At 39.0% G+C, this 22,685-nt stretch overlaps 1 long non-coding RNA gene across 1 annotated transcript; it reads left to right on the forward strand.

Annotated features, from left to right (window-relative positions):
- Positions 1 to 3,679: 3,679 nt before the first annotated feature.
- Positions 3,680 to 5,204, forward strand: LOC124869140. Its single transcript, XR_007038498.1, has 2 exons — positions 3,680 to 4,440; positions 4,980 to 5,204. It is a non-coding gene; the product is annotated as an uncharacterized LOC124869140 (long non-coding RNA).
- Positions 5,205 to 22,685: the final 17,481 nt, after the last annotated feature.

The following is a 22,685-nucleotide window of genomic DNA, read 5'->3' on the forward strand; positions in this document are numbered from 1 at the left end:
TTCAGCTTTATTGATTATAAAGCAAGGTTAGAAGCCTTTATTGGAAAATGATATTCTTATTTAAAAAATAAATAAATCAGATTGTGAAATGCACTAAATTTGAATTAATTAATTTCAATGTAACAGCTCCCCCAACATTATTTTTATCTCAGTGTAGTTTTTACAGATTTTATGTGATTCAGTTGCAAAATTCACCTAAAAGACTTGAACGTTTTATATGAACCAGCCAGTGGCAGCTTGTTAATGTGTACGCTAGTGTATGCCACCTGCATCAAAATTGCAGATTAAATGTATAGACACAGTAAACATAAATTACAAAATAAAAAGTAATTATTACATCTGTTCACTGTCGAGTTCTGAGGGTTAAATTGACCAAAGCACAGACAAGAGCTAGGCAGCTGCATGTTTAAAGGAGTCTTCTTCTTTATTCAAAGAATAATCCAAAACGTGGCAAAAACACTGCAGGTACAAACACAAGACAAAAATCCAAAAACTTACAAAGTTTACTTTGCAGGAACATAGTAGACACCGTACTAAGGCGAGGGTAGTGAACGGGAGGAACCAGCGAGAACAAAGAGAACCAGAGAGCTTATAAGCAGAGGGGAGTGAGGTATGAACCAATGAGGCACAAAGGCAGGAAATCAGAGGAGAATAGACAACAGGTGCGAACCAGGCTGCAGAGAACTGAGGGAGAATGGATAATTGCTAAGGAGATCTAACTAGGACACAAAGGGGACATGAGAGGAGCTGGACTAAGACATAACCTAAAAGGACTTGACTACAAAAACAAAACTATAAGTAAGCACTGCATAACAAAACTCAGGGAAACAGAACTTAACCAAACTAAGGACAGAGATAGATAACAGAAACATAGGAAACTAAAATAAACATTAATGAAAGTAAACAGAACTAGAGAAAAAAAATAGAAGAACACCACAACCTAATAATTAACAAAGAACCCATAAAAAACCCTGACCGTAAATAAACAAAACCTAAACCACAGAAAGAGAACCAGGACGAGGAGGAACAGAGAAAATAAACTAGTAAACAAGAAGAGTGCAAAGTGAACAAATACCAAGACATAAATAAACACAGAGATACTAAACACGAAAATAAACTAGAAATTACAAGGAAGACAAGGGAACTGGAATAACAACAAATATAATAATAATCACAATCATAAAATTCACATTCTAGAATTGCGCTGCTCAAAGTGGCAGCAGGTTGGAGTAGCTCTGTTACTTTTGATTCTGATTTATTCTTTTTTGGGAACTATTCCTCTTGTGGTGGATACAGTTGATTTTTTTTGGATGACTGTCCACTCCGGTGTCGGATGCTGTGCAGCTTGGAGGATTTTTCTTAATACTTTCTATTTTTGGACATTTGTTATGATGCATTGCCATGGCAACGGGGTTGTTTCTTACAACCGGGAGCAGCTTATTAATATCTCAAAAGCTCAAATAATACTTCAACTACAACCCCAAATCCCTGATGAGTTGAAAAGGAGACGCCGTGGATGCAGAGCAGGAGCTAAGAGAAGAGAGAGAAGGAGGAAGTTCAAACCATCTCTTCCGTCGATTATGATGGGCAATGTGAGCTCGTTGGGAAACAAGTTGGATGAACTCCAAGCCCTACAAAGGACCCAGCCAGAGTACCGGGCATGCAGTATTGTGTGTTTTACTGAGACATGGCTGCAGGATCATATCCCCGACTCCAGCGTCTCTCTGCCGGGCTTTTTAACTATACGAGCAGACAGAGATTTAAAGAGGAGCGGCAAATGTAAAGGAAGTGGACTGGCAGTACTTGTGAACAACAGATGGTGTAATCCAGGACGTGTAACTGTGAAGTGTCATCTCTGCAGTCTAGCTATTGAACTGTTGGCAGTAAGTTTTTGTCCATATTATTTACCCACAGAGTTCACCAGTGTTATTTTGGCAACAGTTTACGTTCCACCTTCCGCTGTTGCCGACACTGCATGTGATGCCATCAGCTCAGTTGTTGCTAAGCTACAGACACAAAACCCCAAAGCTTTTGTGGCAATTTCTGGTGATTTTAACCATGCTTCACTCTCTGCTACACTTCCAACGTTTCAAAAGTTTGTCAGCTGCTCTACCAGAGAAAACAAAACATTGCATTTGTTTTATGCAAATGTCAAGGACTCATACATCTCTACAGCAAGACCTCCTCTAGGCAAATCAGATCACAATCTTGTTTTTCTCTGCTCGAAATATAAGCCCCTTGTTCAGAGGCAACCTGTAATAAAGAGGACTGTGAGAAAATGGTCACAGGAAGCTGAAGAAGCTCTGCAAGGTTGCTTTGAGGCTACAGACTGGGACGCACTGTGCCAGCCACATGGAGAGGACATCAATGCCATGATTGAGTGTGTGACCGACTATATAAACTTCTGTGTGGATAACATCGTCCCCACCAGAACCGTGAGATGCTTCCCCAATAACAAACCCTGGATCACCAGTGACCTGAAGGACCTGCTTAACAAGAAAAAAAGAGCCTTCAGAGAGGGAGACAGAGAATTATTGAGGAGTTTACAGAAGCAACTTAAAGTCAAGATAAGAGACAGCAAGGAGGTGTACAAGAAGAAGCTGGAGAGCAAGCTCCAGCAAAACAATATCAGATATGTGTGGACAGGGATAAAGAAGATCACAGGCTTCAAGCAGAAGGATGATCAGACCGATGGAGGTCTGGACAGAGCCAATGAACTGAACACATTCTTCAATAGGTTCAGTTCAGAAACAAGCTCAGCATCCTCCTCTCCTGCTCACAGCCAAACAGACATTCCATCTTCCTTTGACCCACAGGACCCACAGCTGTCCAGTAACACCTCACATTTTTTATCTTCCACCTCAACCCTAGACCCTTCTGCTTCTACATGTTTGCTGAGTACAGGAAGGTGGTGGACCGCTTTGTGGCGTGGTGTGGAAACAATCATCTCATTTTGAACGTGACTAAAACAAAGGAGGTAATTGTAGATTTTAAGAGAAACAGGAATAAGGCAAAAACTATTTCCATCATGGGAGAAGAAGTGGAGGTGGTGGAGGATTATAAATACCTCAGTGTTCACCTGGACAACAGACTAGAGTGGAGATGCAACTGTGAAGCCATCTACAAGAAGGGACAGAGCAGACTGTACTTCTTGAGGAATCTTAGGTCCTTTGGTGTTTGCAGCAAGATGCTGCATATCTTCTATAAGTCTGTTGTGGAAAGTGTGATCTCTTCTGCCATCATCTGCTGGGGAAGCAGCATCAGAGCCAGGGACTTAAAAAAGCTCAACAAGCTGATAAAAAAGGCTGGCTCTGTTCCGGGGACTCCTCTGGAACCTCTGGAGATCATTGTGGAAAGACGGATTCTTCATAAAATGAAGAACATTATGGAGAACCCTGAGCATCCTCTTCATGAAACTGTCCTACAACAACAGTGTCTTCAGTCAGAGGCTTCTTCAGATCTGCTGTAAGACGGAGCGCTACAGGAGATCCTGCCTGCCCACAGCCATCAGCATCTACAACGGCTCTTTGATGAAACCCTCATAATGAGCTACAACGTTTAATTTCCCTTTGGGATTAATAAAGTATTTTTGAATTGAATTGAATTGAAGTAAACCATAACAAGTAATAGAAAAGCAACCACTAAAGGAACTAGGAGCGAAGAGAGAGAAAACAACAAACACTAGAAGACAGTGGAAGGAAATAAACAAACTACCAAGACTACAAAAACCCAAACTAGATGAAAAAGTAAACAAACAAAAAACCTAACACAAAGTCCAAAATGTCGCACCCCAACATTCACTCCTAAAATGTTTCTGACGTTGGATTTCTCAGGAATCCCATTGCATTTTTTTTGTGGAGACCTAATTATATGATTCAAAAGCAAAGGCGCTGACCGGATTGGTGTGGATGTACGTTCCTAAAGTTTTGGCTTCTATGTGACTTCATGCCTGTCTCTGATTGGTTATTAAAAGATTCTCCTCCGGGCACAGCTCTCTGTGCCAATGGTGAATCAGGGTTTTTTGTGTCATTCTTGATCTAATCTGATTAAGTCATGATACCTGTCAAACAAAGTCACATCCCTGGCAGCATAGACAAGCGGGCATGAATGTCATTCAAACATGTGGATGCAAACGGAAGAGTCAGACAGGAAGAACAAGACAGGAGGCAATGTCAGCAGTGAAAGTTCGGTCATTTATTTGCAAAATAATAACAGACCGTTTTCCATTTCTTGTGGAAAGCTCCGGGCTTTTGAAAGCTCAGGGCGTGTTTGGTGCAAATTTACCCGAGTAATTACACTTTCCAGGAGCCTTACTTTCACAGGTAAAAGATCCTGGTCTGAAGTACTGTAGGTCTTTCCAGATTTCCTTGGGTACGTTAAAAGGGCAGGTTTGCCAGCAGCAAGACATTGCACCACCAGCTGCAGTAATGGCGGAAGTGAGTAAACAAATTTGATGTTTTTATACCATTAAACCATCACACAAAGTAGTTTTATGATTATTTTAAGCGAGAAAGTATACCTCAAAACTTCATCTGTGCAGTCAGTTAATCAAGAATAAGCCTACTTCAGAGTAGTTTTCAGAGTAGTGGAGCTCCACTTACAGGGTGGTCTGGCTGCTAAGCTAAACTAAGTTAACTGGACAATTGGACTGGGACTTCCCCTAACAGCTGCCTGATCTCGGCCCGGCACTCTAAGATTTCCCACTACCTGTTACATGTTTATGGCAGCTAAAAGTGAATGTAAAGCGTTTAGTAGGTATGTAGTGAATATCTGCAAGTACCAGAATAAAGAATGTAATATTTTTCACCTGAGAGTTTTGACATTTTAACTTGTTGTTGGTATTAATTATTGCTTTGACACAGTTCTGTGAGAAAATCATTTTAATGCTGTAAGAAAATATACATTTCCCTAAGATTGTCATGTAATGTAAACCTAACCTAGTGGGGTGTGAACTCTTTATTATTTTTCATTTTTCATAGTTCAGACAGCTCAGCAGAAGGAGGGACAAGGTTTGGATGCAGTTTCCCTGAAGCTCCCAAATGATCTTCTTCACCTTTGTGTTCTGCTATCGTCTGCTCCACTGTCTACGCATCTTCTACGTCATATAAATATTTGCTTATGATTAGACAGTCAAGATATCAATTCCCTGTACTTCTGGTCTGATTATCTATTTTTTTTTCTAATAAATAAAATTTATTTTTTTATATAGTTTGTGTTGTAGATATCTGAAATGAGTTTGCCTTATTATAATTAGAGAAACGTACAGTACAGACCAAAAGTTTGGACACACCTCATTCAAAGAGTTGTCTTTATTTTCATGACTATGAATATTGTAGCTTCACACTGAAGGCATCAAAACTATGAATTAACACATGTGGAATTATATACTGAACAAAAAAGTGTGAAACGACTGAAAATATTTCTTATATTCTAGGTTCTTCAAAGTAGCCACCTTTTGCTTTGATTACTGCTCTGCACACTCTTGGCATTCTGTTGATGAGCTTCAAGAGGTAGTCACCTGAAATGGTTTTCCAACAGTCTTGAAGGAGTTCCCAGAGATGTTTAGCACTTGTTGGCCCTTTTGCCTTCACTCTGCAGTCCAGCTCACCCCAAACCATCTCGATTGGGTTCAGGTCCGGTGACTGTGGAGGCCAGGTCATCTGGGGCAGCACCCCATCCCTCTCCTTCTTGGTCAAATAGCCCTTACACAGCCTGGAGGTGTGTTTGGGGTCATTGTTCTGTTGAAAAATAAATGATGGTCCAACTAAACGCAAACCGGATGGAATAGCATGCCGCTGCAAGATGCTGTGGTAGCCATGCTGGTTCAGTATGCCTTCAATTTTGAATAAATCGCCAACAGTGTCACCAGCAAAGCACCGCCACACCATCACACCTCCTCCTCCATGCTTCACAGTGGGAACCAGGCATGTAGAGTCCATCCGTTCACCTCTTCTGCGCCGCACAAATACACGGTGGTTGGAACCAAAGATCTCAAACTTGGACTCATCAGACTAAAGCACAGATTTCCACTGGTCTAATGTCCATTCCTTGTGTTCTTTAGCCCAAACAAGTCTCTTCTGCTTGTTGCCTGTCCTCAGCAGTGGTTTCCTAGCAGCTATTTTACCATGAAGGCCTGATTCACACAGTCTCCTCTTAACAGTTGTTCTAGAGATGTGTCTGCTGCTAGAACTCTGTGTGGCATTGACCTGTTCTCTAATCTGAGCTGCTGTTAACCTGCAATTTCTGAGGCTGGTGACTCGGATGAACTTATCGTCCGCAGCAGAGGTGACTCTTGGTCTTCCTTTCCTGGGGCGGTTCTCATATGAGCCAGTTTCTTTGTAGCACTTGATGGTTTTTGCGACTGCAATTGGGGACACTTTCAAAGTTTTCCCAATTGTTCGGATTGACTGACCTTCATTTCTTAAAGTAATGATGGCCACTCGTTTTTCTTTACTTAGCTATGTACGGTATCCACCTCCTGCACAACACAACTGATGGTCCCAACCCCATTTATAAGGCTTGAAATCCCACTTATTAAACCTGACAGGGCACACCTGTGAAGTGAAAACCATTTCAGGTGACTACCTCTTGAACTCATCAACAGAATGCCAAGAGTGTGCAGAGCAGCAATCAAAGCAAAAGGTGGCTACTTTGAAGAACCTAGAATATAAGACATATTTTCAGTCGTTTCACACTTTTTTGTTCAGTATATAATTCCACATGTGTTAATTCATAGTTTTGATGCCTTCAGTGTGAAGCTACAATATTCATAGTCATGAAAATAAAGACAACTCTTTGAATGAGAAGGTGTGTCCAAACTTTTGGTCTGTACTGTAAGTGTGTTAATTAGTGTTTAGTAGTAAGTGTAATAAAATCATGCATTTTTTAAGCAACAACTCTGGCCAGATGCAGGTTGGTAAAAAAAACTAAATGAAAAATAATGATTTAAACTTTTCCTGCTTATGGATCCAGCGCAACTTAAGGAATAATGAAAGCCATTAATCAACTGTAAAACTCTAAAGATGCTCATTGTGTACAATTATTTCACAGTTGAAACAAACTACAAAAAAATTATTGGTAACGACATATGCTGGACTAAAGGTGTCATTTTTGTCACAACTTCCCCATACGTCAGTAGGCTGAATTAAATTAATGGTCTGTGGCCTTTCTGAGCAATGGAAATAGAACGTACACAATTCGCCAGTATAATTTTTACCCAGGTAAAATAAATCCTGCATCTTTAAATCCTGGGTCTTGCAATGGAAAAGGGACTAAAATCATGAGGCTTTAGTTGAAGGAAAAAAAGCGTATGAAGAAATTTGGCTTGGACCAACAAGACCTATAAATCCAGCAGCGGACAAATGATCGTGGATGGATTTATGTTCAAGTAGAGTTTATTGTTGTGTTGTAATCCCCGACCTCTAGTGCTCCCCCCAAATGTTTTTATCACCAGCCATCAATGTATTTTAATTCATACATGTAAGAAATGTGAAGTGGATGCTCTCACTTTTAACAAAGTATCCTATCCTAAGTTTACTAAAATAGCCCTGACATTCTAAGTTTTTAAAAATATGTTTTTATGTAACTTTATCAGCATTATTTAATTCTGTACTATGTTGAGGCTCAACCAAAAGTATAATGAATTAACACATAACACAGCTTCAGCTGTCAAGGCAAACCAACATGACAAGAACTAGGGTGCTACGCATTATGTCCTTGATGTATGTATTGTTCTATACCCACCGTGACACAACTTCAACTGACCTTGTGTTACCACAACATCAGCCACTCTTACCATAATTCATCTTTCCACAGTCCTTTGTGGGTTGGTAAATCTGGGAGCATTATCACATGTACTTCCCACACTGATGCACTGACGGCAGCTGAAACAAGAGACCAGAACTGAGGAATTGAGTTACTTTGGACAGGATGACTATCCTCTTCACAGCCCACCTATACTGTGGTCCATTATTGGAGCTCTTAAAGGAGCTAAGAGGCGTCAATCTGCCCATCTGGATAGCAGTGAGTGGGTGGACTATTAAGTGGCTGCCTAGATGGCCTGCTATTGTCTTCCTGTGTTTCTGACTCACGCAACCTTTTAACTGATCAGTTTTTTACTTTCTGGGTTCTTTTTTCATTGTGATTTCTTTCAGAATTTGTTAAACCTTTTTGGCACCAATTGGCTGCTCTGTTTTTCTTTTATACTTGCAATTGCTCTTTGCTTATAGTTGTCTTGCACCTCCTTTCTTCTTTATGTTGCCTTCCTCCTGTTCTCTGATTCTTCCTCTGAATTTTTCTGCAAGTACCAAACCAGCCCTCTTTGCTCTCTTCTGGGGAAAAGAAAGCCTTGAAGTCGAAGAAATCACATTGTCTGCTGGTGTCTAATTCTCCCCGACATCCAATTCAAGCTGTCTGTCTTAACTCTCATCCTGGAGGTAGAAGAGGGGAGACGAGGAGCAGAGGGAAAGAATGAAGGATGTTGTGGAGAAAGTAAAATCATCAGGGAGGAAGGAGTGGATGTGTGTGTTTAGACGAAAGTGCATCAGGGTGGGGGGTAGTAGGCTGCAGGCAGATTCCGACTCTGTGCTTCTTGTCAGATCAGCCACGGATCAACCTGAGGCTCAGGCTTTATCTTAGCATAAATTTACAACATGTACATGTGCACAGTTCATTATAACAAGATCAGAACAGGCTAAAAAACAAGACCCTCAATGCTGGGAATGTTATTGTCAATGGTAATCCTGTAAGGATCATTGGCATTATGATCTAACCCAGGCATAAAAAATACTTTGTTCCCAGGGGGAAATGAGGAAAACATTTGCATCTGTTGAAAGATGCATTATGATGAACTGCAATTATTTATTTAAATGTAACAGTACAGTAGTCTATACCAGCTTGGAGAGCCTTGTCTCCAAAATAACCCTTTTTAACAGCATTACTTTAAATTATTCTGTAATAGAATATAAATATATAATATATAATAGAAAAAACATCATATTCCTGTCCAATCCAAATAAATGAGCTTGGTTAGACAACCGGTAAAAACCAACATCCAACAACAGTGATGCACAGTTGTACATTTTAACAATACCTGGTTTGTAAAAATGAAACTTTTAGGTAATTCAATTCAAATTCAATTAAAAAATACTTTATTTATCCCAAAGGGAAATTAAATGTTGTTGTAGCTCATATTATGAAGGTTTCCTCAAAGAGCCGTTGTAGATGCTGATGGCTGTGGGCAGGAAGGATCTCCTGTAGCACTCCGTCTTACAGCAGATCTGAAGAAGCCTCTGACTGAAGACACTCTGTTGTTGTACAACAGTCTCATGAAGAAGATGCTCAAGGTTCTCCATAATGTTCTTCATTTTATGAAGAATCCGTCTTTCCACAATGATCTCCAGAGGTTCCAGAGGAGTCCCCAGATCAGAACCAGCCTTTTTTATCAGCACGTTGAGCTTTTTTAAGTCCCTGGCTCTGATGCTGCTTCCCCAGCAGATGATGGTAGAAGAAATCACACTCTCCACAACAGACTTATAGAAGATATGCAGCATCTTGCTGCAAACACCAAAGGACCTAAGATTCCTCAAGAAGTACAGTCTGCTCTGTCCCTTCTTGTAGATGGCTTCACAGTTGCATCTCCACTCTAGTCTGTTGTCCAGGTGAACACCGAGGTATTTATAATCCTCCACCACCTCCACTTCTTCTCCCATAATATAAATAGTTTTTGACTTATTCCTGTTTCTCTTAAAATCTACAATCATCTCCTTTGTTTTAATCATGTTCAAAATGAGATGATTGTTTCCACACCATGCCACAAAGAGGTCCACCACCTTCCTGTACTCAGCTTCTTGTCCATCTCTGATCCACCCCACGACTGCAGAATCATCCGAGTATTTCTGCAGATGACAAGAGTCTGTCTTGTACTGGAAGTCTGAGGTGTACAGAGTGAAAAGGAATGGTGAGAGTACAGTCCTCTGTGGTGCTCCTGTGCTGCTGACTACCTAGTTAGACTCACAACCCTTCAGTCTCACAAACTGTGGTCTGTTTGTCAGGTAGTCTTTGATCCAGGAGATTGTTGAGGCCTCCACCTGAGTCTTCTGGAGTTTCTGACAAAGCAAATCAGGTTGGATTGTATTAAATGCACTGGAGAAATCAAAGAACATGATCCTCACAGTGCTGCTGGCTTTGTCCAGATGACAGTGACAATCACACTGTTCACCCACCAGGGTTAACATTCTATTGCTAATATCAGATTTAAACACAGTTTACAACATAAATAGATGTGCACAATTTGGATATAATATGCATAACCAATAAATACATACTCTCCTTTTTATAATTATTAGAATGGGAGAGGTAAACACATGAAAATATATTTTTTCCATCTCAGGAAACCTTCATATAGGTCACAATAATCAATGCTTCATCCCTCTGATGTTGGAGTCACTATGCGTTTTGACAGCACATTTTAATTTAGTTTTAGTCAAATACGGCAATGTAATTTAACTTTAGCTGCATTTTATTTATCTGTAGTCAATTTAGTTAACTGAATTTCCTGTAAATGTAACCCACAAAAATATGGAATGATAGAGGAATGCCTATTTAGGTTCTCTTACATCTTAAAAGGAAAAAAAATATATTTATTTAAACTTACAGTAAATATTTTTTCTAGTTTTAGTGGAATGATATTACCACTGGACGCAGTGTCATCATAACGGGGACTAGCCAAGCTGAATTAAACTGTGCTGCATTAAAAAAGAAAAACTCCATTAGTCAGCTCCAACGGTGCTTCTTTACACTATAAAACCTACATCACTCACAATTTCCATCGTTCGTACACCAGCATTGGTGGCGCATTCACATGGTACCAAGAGACAAAGCCATAAAATAAGGCAATAACAGGAGACCTTCAGTCTTGTCATTAGCTGGCGCTTGCTGTGAGTCGATGACTTCATTATCTGAAAGTATTGATTGTCTTGTGGCTGCTTGACAGCAGGTCAGTTAATGCATGGTGGTTATTTCAGCTAAGGCTACATTTATAGACTGGAGGGGGGCTTGGCTCGGTTGAGTTCAGATGAGCAGTAAACTTTAACACCTAATTATTGACTGGAAAAGTAACAAAATGTTTCATACTCATAAAAGACTTCCTGAAGGGATGAAAACATTACCGATTGTAATGTAGATCGGGACTCATCAGGAACAAAGAGAACAATTATTATTCTTTAGGACTTCTCATGTATTTTATTACAAAATAAATGATGCTTAAGAACACAGGAAAAGTGCAAAAAAACAAACAAAAACAAAAAAACATTTTGGAATTAAAAACACTTCCACGATGTTTTTTCTTGTTTCAAATTTTCTTTCTCTATCTTCTAATCAACTCTGAACAGCTTTCCTGTCTCTGATGTGAAATAGCATCCTGGCAGCAGGATGGTGTATTCTGTGTTATATGCAGTTAGTTCTCCTTTACATATAGCGTTTTGCATGAAGGCTAAAATGTTCATTTCTGGATTCATCTGTTCAGAGGACCTACATGTTTGCTGTGTCCCTTACATGACATGGGACCAGCTGTAAACAGGACTTTTTATGGCTTTCTTCTTTACACTCTTCCATAAAGGTGGGATTTGTAGAGTGCATAACTAATAGTTGTCCTGAAAACAGATTGTTGCACCTGAGCTTTGGACCTCTGCAACTCCCCCGAAGGTACCATGGGCTTTTGGTTGCTTTGCCGAATAATGCTTTCCCTGCCCAACCAGACAGTTTAAATGAGCAACCATGGCTTGCTAGGTTTATATGCTTTCCATTTCCAGAAAATGGATTGAACAGCGATGAGATGAGATGTCCAAAGCTAGGGATTTTTTTTTAAAACCTAACCATCTTTTAAACTTTTCCACATCTTTATTCCTGACCTTCCTTTTGTGTTTCTTGGTCTTCATGATGCTGTTTGTTTCTAATGTTTTTTCAACAAACCTCTGTGGCCTTCACAGAACAGCAGGCGTCATACAGACTGAGAAAACTCATAACACCTACTAGTTAGGTGACTTCTGACAGCAGTTGGTTGCCCTGAGTTTTATTTAGGGGTATTAGAATAAAGAGAGCTGAATACTAAAGGCCACCCTTTTCAGATTTTAATTTGTAAAATAAAACCATGTGCTACTTTGTGTTTCTCTGTCAGATAAAACCCCAATAGTATATACTGAAATTTGTGTTAATGTAACAAAATGTAAAAAAATGTATGAAGTATGAAACATTATATAAACTACTATAGGCAGTAATTAACTTTGTCTTTTCTTAAACGTTTTTCCACCCTGCTCTTTTTGTTTTCCTAGATTGAACTTCTGAACGTCTTGCTCTGTGCCGGTAATGTCAACTAGTTGGGTCGTACCTTCTGAGCGTGTCATTGGGTCTCCTTTCCTCTTTCAGATCTCCATGCTCAGTGGCTCCAGGTCACAGACCTTTGACCTGCTTAAACCTTCAATGTCAGCCAAAGCAGAGTTTGGGATAGAGGGGGGAGATTGTGTGAATCGGAGCAAGTTGGGCTGAAAAATCTTTTCAATACCTTTGTTGCAGTTATTGGTGGGTTTTTAATATAGGTGTTATGTACAGGTGTCCAGGGTAGCATTAGAAAGGAAAGCTCTCAAGCACCTTACAAAACAATTACAACTTTTTTTAACTGTAAGTCAATGAGGAGCACTGTGCCCATGTGGCCCGAGACGCTGGTGGGCAAAGATGTCTTCATTTTGAGTCCTTGAGAACTTCATTTAGCTTTTGAAATTTGAAGATAATACATCTTTTGTGGATTTTTGTATGAACAGCCATGAAAAATATAGCGTTAAAAAAATGAAAAGAGTATTCAAGGCAAGGTTGTGGTGAAGAAGGGGTGGGTGGTAATAGAAAAGGAGTCTAGCCCAGGGCAACATTCATGGCAGAACCCCCACTGGTTGAAATGTAGGTTAAAAGAAAAGTTTATGGTTCAAATATCAGTTCAAGTTTTTATTTTGGTGCATCATAGGTGCTTCAACAGAAAGGCCATTAGATTTGACCTAAAGAACAAATAAGGTCCTGATGCCTTCTGCGTCATTTAGATTTTGAGTATCTGTGCTTGTTCATTCCTGGTTTGGTTTGAAGGTTTATCAAACACGCGTTTTCGAAAACACAAAATCACTTTGTAAGGCCACAATTTTCCACCCCTTTCACTTTTATAGAAACGTCTTTAGAAACACAAGCAGAGACTCTGAAATGAAACATTATTCCATGGTGTGAATGACAAGAATGTGTGCGGTCCAGTTAGGTAACAAAAAAGGATGCCAAACACCCAGTAATTGACTATTCATTCTCTCTTTCATTTTCTCTCAGACTCTACTGAACCTTCCTCCTACGCCTTATCCTACTTAATATCTACATTCAGGTTCATTTCATTGTTTATTTATTTATTTACTTAAGTTTTTAAAACAGGAAAAGATTAAACAAAATTGGGCTTGGCTCAGCATAATTGCTGTTTTAATCACAATTAATGTGTATGTGTAGGTCTATCTTAACCTCCTGTTACAGAAGACAGTCTGTTGTCATTAGTTTTTGAAATATCATGAAGTTTACTTCAATTTCTACAGAAACGTCTCAAAAAAATAAAAAAAATAAATTTTTGCTGTGGAAGTTTACCTACAGACAGCGTTGACAGCTACAGACTTGTTTCAGATTGTGTAATACTACATCTCAACATACTGAACTATTGATTTTGTTTTAATGCCACATTTGTTTGCGCATAATCATAGAAGATCGTTCAGCTTTAGTATACGTGTTTTTGCGTGAAATGTGACTGATAAAACTATGCTGACAAAGAAAAAACCTTAGAACAAAGATAAAAATCTTAATCTTAGTTGTTTATGTAAATATAAAACATGCAAAAAGATTTAAAGCACAACCAATACTACAAATATATACACAAGACAGTGTGAAATATCAGGGCGTGCACAATGAGTGATGCAGGTTGAACGTGCTAAAAACGCCACGCCAGAGACGGGAATGCTGAGGAACGTAACAGACAAGTTAACACCATAATTACTCATCATAATCTTTTTGTAATAAATCGACTTCTTGGAACGTGGCTGTACCCTCTGTTTTCTTCACAAGTCAATTACTGTTTCTTTGGTGGCCTAGTTATAAACATTGGTAATTTTTGCATTTCTGTTCCGGTCAGTTTTTATAAAGCACCATCAGGAGGGAATACAGAACATACAAACATGTCCAAACTCCTAAACTCCTGTCCAGTTTATCCATCTTTCCATTGTCTATACCCACTTTTCCATGCAGGGTGGCAAGGGAGCTAGTGCCTATCTCCAGCAGTCATTGAACGAGAGTCAGGGTGCACCCTGGGCAGGTCGCCGGTTCAGCACAGTGCGACATAACCATTCACACATCCACAAGCACACCTATATGCAATTTATAGTGACCATTAACCAAATACTCATGTTTTTGGACTGTGGGAGGAAGTCGGAGTTCCTGGAGAGAACCCACGCATGCACGGGGAGAACTCCATGCAGAAAGACCCCAGGTCGGGATTCAAACCCAGGACCTTCTTGCTGCAAAGCAACAGTGCTACCAACTGCGTGCAGCCCTATGCCAGTTTATTAGATTGAAATGTACTTACATTCTAATTCAAAACATTATAAAATATCTTTTATTTTAATTTTGAAAAAGTTGATTAGGACTTTATAACTATTTTAACAGTGGATTCAATTGCAAACAAAATGGTGAGCCACCAGCTGTAGTTAAGTAAGTAAAAAAATGAATAAATAAATAGTTTAGATTTTCCAATTGGGATATAAAACACAAAATTGCCACCTTTATTGCCACAGTCAATTCATTGTCAAGGTCAAAAAAACAGTTTGAGATTATTTTTATGACATGGTGTATTATCCTCCTGGGTCGGCATCAAAACACTGTTGTTATAAAAGGATGACAATGGTCAGCAACAAAACTTGGGCAAGCTGTGGTGTTTAAACATGCTTAGTTAATAATAATGATCAAAGAAAATACCCTCCACATCATCATAATACCACTACCAGCCTCAACTTTTTATACAGGCTGAATGAATTTGTGATTTCATGTTGTCTATGCCAAATACTGACCTTTTCATTGTCCAATTTTTGTTAGCTCACAGAAGTGACAGAGGGTGTGGTCTTCTGCTGCTATAGCGGATCTGCTTCAAGGTTCCACGTGTTCTGCACTCAGACCTGGTGCTGTGGCTAAATTGGTTTTAGGGAGTGGTTATTTGACCTACAGGTCCTTCTCAAAATATTAGCATATTGTGATAAAGTTCATTATTTTCCATAATGTCATGATGAAAATTTAACATTCATATATTTTAGATTCATTGCACACTAACTAAAATATTTCAGGTCTTTTATTGTCTTAATACGGATGATTTTGGCATACAGCTCATGAAAACCCAAAATTCCTATCTCACAAAATTAGCATATTTCATCCAACCAATAAAAGAAAAGTGTTTTTAATACAAAAAACGTCAACCTTCAAATAATCATGTACAGTTATGCACTCAATAGGTGGTCGGGAAGGGTCTCTAAACAAGCTATGAACCTAATCATCTGAATCAACGAGTTAACTCTAAACACCTGCAAAAGATTCCTGAGGCCTTTAAAACTCCCAGCCTGGTTCATCACTCAAAACCCCAATCATGGGTAAGACTGCCGACCTGACTGCTGTCCAGAAGGCCACTATTGACACCCTCAAGCAAGAGGGTAAGACACAGAAAGAGATTTCTGAAAGAATAGGCTGTTCCCAGAGTGCTGTATCAAGGCACCTCAGTGGGAAGTCTGTGGGAAGGAAAAAGTGTGGCAGAAAACGCTGCACAACGAGAAGAGGTGACCGGAGCCTGAGGAAGATTGTGGAGAAGGGCCGATTCCAGACCTTGGGGGACCTGCGGAAGCAGTGGACTGAGTCTGGAGTAGAAACATCCAGAGCCACCGTGCACAGGCGTGTGCAGGAAATGGGCTACAGGTGCTCCTCCTGTTCCTCCTTGCACAAACGAGGAGGTAGCGGTCCTGCTGCTGGGTTGTTGCCCTCCTACGGCCTCCTCTACGTCTCCTGGTGTACTGGCCTGTCTCCTGGCAGCGCCTCCAGGCTCTGGACACTACATGACAGACACAGCAAACCTTCTTACCACAGCTCACATTGATGTGCCATCGTGGATGAGCTGCACTACCTGAGCCACTTGTGTTGGTTGTAGAGTCCGTCTCACGCTACCACGAGTGTGAAAGCACCACCAACATTCAAAAGTGACCAAAACATCAGCCAGAAAGCATAGGTACTGAGAAGTGGTCTGTGGTCCCCACCTGCAGAACCACTCCTTTATTGAGTGTCTTGCTAATCACCAAAGATTTCCCCCTGTTGTCTATTCCATTTGAACAACAGCTGTGAAATTGATTCTCAATCAGTGTTGCTTCCTAAGTGGACAGTTTGGTTTCACAGAAGTTTGATTTACTTGGAGTTATATTGTGTTGTTTAAGTGTTCCCTTTATTTTTTGAGCAGTGTATTTTCCATCATAAACAGCAAGGTAGAAGGTCCCCTTTCGGGTGACTTTCATCACACTGACATTTAACTTTGTGACTACCCTCCTGGGCACAGAGCTGCTGTATAACAGAGGCTGAGAAATTCAGGGCGGAGCCCTCAAAGTTTCTTTATAAAGACACCAGCAATGAAAGATGCTGGATTTGTTGTAAATACTGATGGTGCACAGAAAGAAACTGTTGACAGCATGGTAATCCAGTGATGAGAGGTCTTCAAGCTAAGTTCTTTGTATCCTGGTTTGTAGCCGATAGCATGAAGACACACACACGAGGTCACGACCGCTCCTGTATGCCTTGTTTCACACTGTGCAAGGGTCATCAGAGGGTCAGCACTCTGTGCATGGAGACGCAGAAAGAGATGGATTTCTGTTTCAGTTTAGGTTTTATTATCATCAACAGTAATAACATTTGACAGTTTAAAGCCACAAAACAGGACATAATCAAATTTCACTGCGACCATCAGCAGCAGATCTCATGGTCTTCCTACCAGCTTTATGTGGTTAGAAGCAAGCAACAGATCAAATTATGCTGTGTGATGTGAAATGTGACAGTCAGCAACTGTATGCAGCTCATTGAATCTGGTCTTCCATTAGAGGTAGGATGTCTTTATGAAAAACCTAGTGCACCAATAATGTGTATTGATATATATATGTAAAATGTGCTGATATATAAGACGAGTGAGTTTTCTGACGTGTGGAAGGTTGTTTGCTGTGTCTAAGTATCATATTAAATTGACAGTACAAGTGCGAAATCCACAGCAGACAATGGCCCTGATGGAGACCAAACGTGGTCATTGCATTGGTAAGCATTTATTTTAATCGAAATGCATTGTACAATAAAGACATTTTACATGCACAAATCGTCATATTCAGAAAAGAATGTGGGTTTCCTTTAAGCTCGTTTGTAAGATTAAAACAACCTTTAAGCAGGTATGTTTTTTTTTTATTGGTCTGATGTAATATTTTGATCTTAAATGTGTTTTAATTAGCCGCAAGCGGATAATCATCATAACAGAAATAACTTTCTCAGCTGTAAAACAGTGTGTAATTTATCTACATGATGTATTTCACTTATTGGACTGAGTTACTAAAGCAAATGAACTTCTAAATAATATTCTAATTAACTGAATAAAACAAAATGTTTTACTTGAGCATTATATTATTGTTATAGTCACTTGCTTTTTTCACAGAGATACATTTTTTGCTGAAATCAAGAAGCTTTAAGAATAACTTGGAGATGGTAAAATTGTTATCCTTCTCGATGTGATGCAACAATCAATCCAGGACACTTCAAAAAGGATATGAATTTGTCAAGTAAATAGGAAAAACCTTGCAAAACATACATTTAAAATGTTTAAGTTGATACAATACATGTATTTTCATACTTGTTGGATATGTAAAATAACATTTAAAAAGCAAATGTAAAATTTTCATACATATATACCCTTCTTTCAGATGTAACCAATTTTGTGGTGTCAGCGTATTCAACATGATTTATATGGACTGATCCGACTTATTTGCTATTGTTGGCTCTAAATGTCATTGGCTGTCTGAAGAAACCATACACTGCTTATGTTTTGCTATATTCAGCAATTTCCTTCATGTTGTTTCAGATTAAAATGCCTGTTTTTATTTATTCATGACAAGTAGGCAAAGTGTGAGTTCTTACAAGAAGGTTTCCTTTGGTTTCACTGAACTGTTTAACCCAGGCAGACTGAAATGGAGCAAAACTGAATTTACTTATACAAGACACAGATTAACAAGGAAATTAGTCTCCAACCTGATTAAGAACAATCAAACCCAGCCCTAGAGAAAAATGTTTATCCACACTGACTGATTATGTCAACCCAACCCAGATATATTAGGTTATAGCAGCAAAATTGCTTCATCATGAAAAAACAGATAACAGAACCTTTTCCCACAGCTTCACAATTTACATGTTCATTTGTCAAGTTATTTTTCTGAAATTACAGCCAAACTTCCAAATTTTCCCTGTTTCGAAAACATTTTTTAAAAGATATGGGATCAACAAGGTGGGGTTAAAACAAATGAACGGTGAAAAACCGTCCACAAAATCATAACGATTACTGTCTAGAGGTAAGTTAAAAACACGTAGGGGCTTCCTCAAATGAGCTAACAAAACTGACTCTCAATGTCTTTCCTTTGGCCAAGTTTGGACAGGACATTTATGTTAAAATAGTCTAGTTTTCAACACATTTCTTGTTCTAAATAAATGGAATACCTACCACCTGACCTAACCAAAAATACTTTGTCCAACAGGGCTCATACTGTCATGAAAGGTGTTGTTGAGGACCCAAATGCAGAGATGAGCACTGGAGGTGTACAGTGATTTTAGGAAACCAACAAAACAGGTTGATGGCAACAACAGGAGGCTCTGACACAGACTGAGATGATCAGTTTGTTTTTATACTGGGGAGCTTTATTAATGAAGTGGTAGACAGGTGAGTTAATGAGCAGATGAGAGGAGCGAGCGGAGACACTGAGGGAAGCTACTGTTCAGAACATGAACAGAAACGCAAACCTAGGAATTCGAAGAGACTTAAAATACTGCATATGACATACTTGTTTTAAGAGTCACACAGTGTTGATTGTTGTCTCTGCAATTGTATGCTTGAACCTCTTCAGCTATTGTAAAAGCCTATGATTAGTTATTGACACCTGAAGGTCAGGTTTTTCCAGTTTCTTTCAAAACTAACAATTTGATCCTTCAAATGTTTAAAAAAAAAAAAACACCAGGGTGCTCCTTTTTTCCTTTGTTTTCCATACATATATAATTACACATATATACAGTTAAGCCCAAAATGATTCCTACTCCAGTCACCTTTAGATTTAAAATATTTTTTATTCATCCAAAATGTTTGTTTCTGAGAGGAAGTGAGATGGACAAATATCAAAAGATAATAAAACAATGGAAAAGGAGGATGAACTGTAAAAATTAAATAATCTGTGTTTATTTACATTTTATCAAGAGCAGGCTTGTTGAAAATTGTTTATACCCTCCTCTTATTAATCAAAATAAAAATCTTTACTTGTTTTACTGGATTCAAACCCTTCGTATAATTGCTGACCAGAATTTTGCATGTTTTCAATAATATTTTTCCTCTCTGTGGTGATGAGGTCCAAGTCTTTGATGTTGGAAGGCCTCCTTGCCATCACCCTAATATTTAGCTCCCTTCACAGATTCTCTCTCAGATTCAAGTTTGGACGCTGGCTGGGCCGGTTCAAGTCGCTAATATTACTTCTAGTGAAAAGACACATGTTAAAATAGAGGATTACTTTAAACCTAAATCTGCCAGGGGTATAAATTACCGTGCAGAGATATTAGATGTTTCAATGAATAACATATCTGCTCAAGTCTACAGATGTGTTATGAAGTTAGATATTTCAGGCTTTATAGAAGTAGTAAGTTTGTGTTATAATCTTATGTCATAATAAAAGCAAATCCTACAACACAGAAACACAGTGAAAACTGTATGAGATTGTTCTATATGTCACTATATATTTTTTTAGATCAATGAACTTCAACGAAGAGGTCCAGCATTGCCACTCTATGAACAATTTGTGGCTTAACTGTATATATACACATGTAAAATAATATAGACAATACATGACACTGGGTTCCTGTGAATGAGACCAAATGAAAGGTGATTTTACCTTTGTTTAAAAAACCTATTTTTTGCATTTTCAGGTTTCATAAATTCAAACAATGAGTGAAAAAGAAATAACAATCAGCCTAAAATTATTCAGTCTAGGTTCGACCCATGTTGTGATTTTCATACTCATCCCAGGTTGTTTTTATGCCAAATAATGCCAAGGATATTTTATTTCAGCGTAGAAAACATTTAATGTAAAACAGTTCATTTTAAGTTTGATTGATGCAATGATGTTTTATTTTGTATTAGAGGTGATCAAGAACAATCTATATAAAAACAGTAAAATAGCCATTTAGCTTAACACCAAATTGGAATCTAGAATCAACTTCAACATTGCCCAGCTTCTATATAAATCAAAGTTTTTCTATAGGCCTTCCACTGTGTACAAGACAAATATGCCCAGAACCTGAACAACTACAGATGACTTATTTGGGTTTGTTTTATTTTTCTCAAAAGCTTGTGCTGCCAGCTGACACAAAGGTGCCCTGGTCAAAGAACTATATGACCTATATATATATTAAAAAAAAACGCTCCTGGAAATCACATTTCTGTAATCCATAGCAGCAGAGCAATTACTGTTTTGATGCAAGATCCTCTTACTCTGTCACTATGAACAAAATTTGAACTATGGCGTTCATTCAAATGTACACTGCTTGCCACAGTCTAAGTTAGCTGCAAATAACAAGCCATCATATGAAATAACCAGCGGCTTTTAAATGAATTAAACACCTAATACTCTACAAACAATATTAACTGAACCCAACTCAAACACCTGTGAAGCACCACTGACTTAAAATGGGAAATCAAGGCGTGGTGATCACTGCAGCAGTATGTAAAACAAACAAATAAAAGCTAAAGGAAATATGATATACTCAGACCCTATTTCTATCTGTTTTTATCTCTAATTTCCATTTTCTGCAGCCAACTTTGCCTCGTTCCTGTCTTTAATGCACCCTGACAGCACACAAATCACTGGAGTAGTTTCCCAGCAACAAGAGGGAGGGTTTGGGTCCCAGATGGAGCCAAGAATATCTTGCAGTCAGGGAAATTGATTCCATTAAAGTCTTTAAAAAGCCTTAGATCTAGTCAATAAACAACGGCCGATTAAAGAAAGAAAACAGAGGTGAGAGGGAGTCTGTGTGCAGAGCAGGGGCTGCGCTGCATCTCAGTGCAGGCTGTAAACACATTAGCTGGGAAACAGCCAGTGAAACAGTGATGCTGGGAGCATGTGGTCAGAAACCACGGAGCTGCCTCTCTTCTCTCCCTCCCCCTGCTTGTCATTATCACCGCTGGTGTACCTGCTCCCTCCAAACCGCATGTGCTTTTCTCTGCTGCCCCCAAGTGGTCAAGTCAAAGCATCACTTTAATTTTAAACTTCTTGATGGATAAAAATATGAATAATTAGAAAATGTTCTTACTGTTCCTGACCACGTTTTTGAGAAACCACACGCTTTTTATAGCCATGAGCAATGTCCTGGCATAGTTTAGGCAAACCAGTTTTTCTTTCATTGGAGGGGAATGTTTGGGGCAGATCATTGGGTGATGCAACAGGAGAATGACCCAAAACGTCTATCAAAACTGGCTCTAGAATGGAAAACACAGAATCATATTACGTGTTGGGAATAGCTCTGACCATAACACTTTCTTTTAAGAAAAGAGGTCAAATATCCATCCAGATTTATGCCCAGATCTTGCTGATAAAACAAAAAAATTTGGGATTCCTCTACAACTTGCTAAAGGACTTCTATCTAAGCCTTAGGGAAAATTAACTTCTGCACCAAACTCTTGTTTTTAAAAATGATTGCAGCTGTGTTAACATACAACTATTGTCATTCCACATGGATAACAAATGGTTCAGATGCATCATGAAAATACCAAAATCAATAGGAAATTCATCCTAATGTTGAATGTACAAGGGTTGGACAATGAAACTGAAACACCTGTCATTTAATGTGGGAGGTTTCATGGCTAAATTGGACCAGCCTGGTAGCCAGTCTTCATTGATTACACATTGCACCAGTAAGAGCAGAGTGTGAAGGTTCAATTAGCAGGGTAAGAGCAGTTTTGCTCAAAATATTGAAATGCACACAACATTATGGGTGATATACCAGAGTTCAAAAGAGGACAAATTGTTGGTGCACGTCTTGCTGGTGCATCTGTGACCAAGACAGCAAGTCTTTGTGATGCATCAAGAGCCACGGTATCCAGGTTAATGTCAGCATACCACCAAGAAGGACGAACCACATCCAACAGGATTAACTGTAGACGCAAGAGGAAGCTGTCTGAAAGGTATGTTCGGGTGCTAACCCGGATTGTATCCAAAAAACATAAAACATTGTTGTGTAAACAGAGCCCACTTTAATTATGCTACTTAAATGTTTAAAATGGCAAATGGCCTGAACTTGTATAGCACTTTAACAAGTAC

This window comes from Girardinichthys multiradiatus, chromosome 5 (genome assembly GCF_021462225.1).
Source record: "Girardinichthys multiradiatus isolate DD_20200921_A chromosome 5, DD_fGirMul_XY1, whole genome shotgun sequence".
Lineage (NCBI taxonomy): Eukaryota > Metazoa > Chordata > Actinopteri > Cyprinodontiformes > Goodeidae > Girardinichthys > Girardinichthys multiradiatus.